This window comes from Terrapene carolina, unplaced genomic scaffold (genome assembly GCF_002925995.2).
Source record: "Terrapene carolina triunguis isolate 2854851 unplaced genomic scaffold, T_m_triunguis-2.0 Scaffold21, whole genome shotgun sequence".
Classification (NCBI taxonomy): Eukaryota; Metazoa; Chordata; order Testudines; family Emydidae; genus Terrapene; species Terrapene triunguis.
Genome location: NW_020664372.1, coordinates 34,205,215 through 34,206,058, shown reverse-complemented (window position 1 = coordinate 34,206,058; position 844 = coordinate 34,205,215). Strand labels below are relative to the sequence as shown.

At 58.2% G+C, this 844-nt stretch overlaps 1 protein-coding gene across 1 annotated transcript in view; it reads right to left on the bottom strand.

The window, feature by feature from the left end:
* The window catches only part of PROZ (protein Z, vitamin K dependent plasma glycoprotein), a 17,726-nt gene that overhangs the window by 7,090 nt on the left and 9,792 nt on the right, over window positions 1–844 (bottom strand). The window lies entirely within an intron of this gene.

Below are 844 nucleotides of genomic sequence, written 5' to 3'. Positions count from 1 at the left end.
CCCCCCCCCCACCCCCCCCCCCCCCCCTCCCCCCCCCCCCCCCCCGGGGGGGGCCGCCCCCCCTTTTTTTTTTTTTTTTTTTTTTTGCGCAAAACTGGGCATTTGTCCCATTTGCTTTTGCCATGTGACGATCAGTTGTCAAGAGCAAATGGGACAAATGCCCAGTGTCGTCAAAACAAAATCAAGATGTCTGAGACAGGGCTTTAAAAGGGGATTGTCCTGGCCAAAACAGGACATAAGGTCACCCTAAATAAGAGGGATCAGAGGGCTATTTGATACTGAGCAGTGTGGGTGTGCTAGCTCGTGGAAGGGAGAAAAAAGTGGCCTAGCTGCCAAGGAGCAGTGCCTCCTAAAATCTTGGTGCCAGACCATAACCCCATTGATACATGTGTAGAGGGGCCTCCACACATGGAAGGGAGCTCAGCTGCCTTTGAGGCACTGTCCCTTCCCCCATCTGGCCCATTGATGTAGGAGGATCAGGGCTGGGGCAGCTCTATGTATTTTGCCGCCCCAAGCACGGCAGTCAGGCAGCCTTCGGCGGCATGCCTGTGGGAGTTCTGCTGGTCCCGCGGCTTCGGCATCCCCGTCGCCGAATTGCTGCCGAAGCCGCGCGACCAGTGGACCTCCCGCAGGCATGCTGCCAAAGGCAGCCTGACTGCTGCCCTCACAGCAACCGGCAGGCTGCCCCCCCGCAGCTTGCCGCCCCAGGCACGCACTTGGCACACTGGTGCCTGGAGCCACCCCTGATCAGGGCTGCTCTCACAGCTATTCACTGCATAGGCATGTGCTACCCTGACTGCAGCAGGGAGAGTTGATCTCGTGGCAGCAACCACAAAAAAAGACA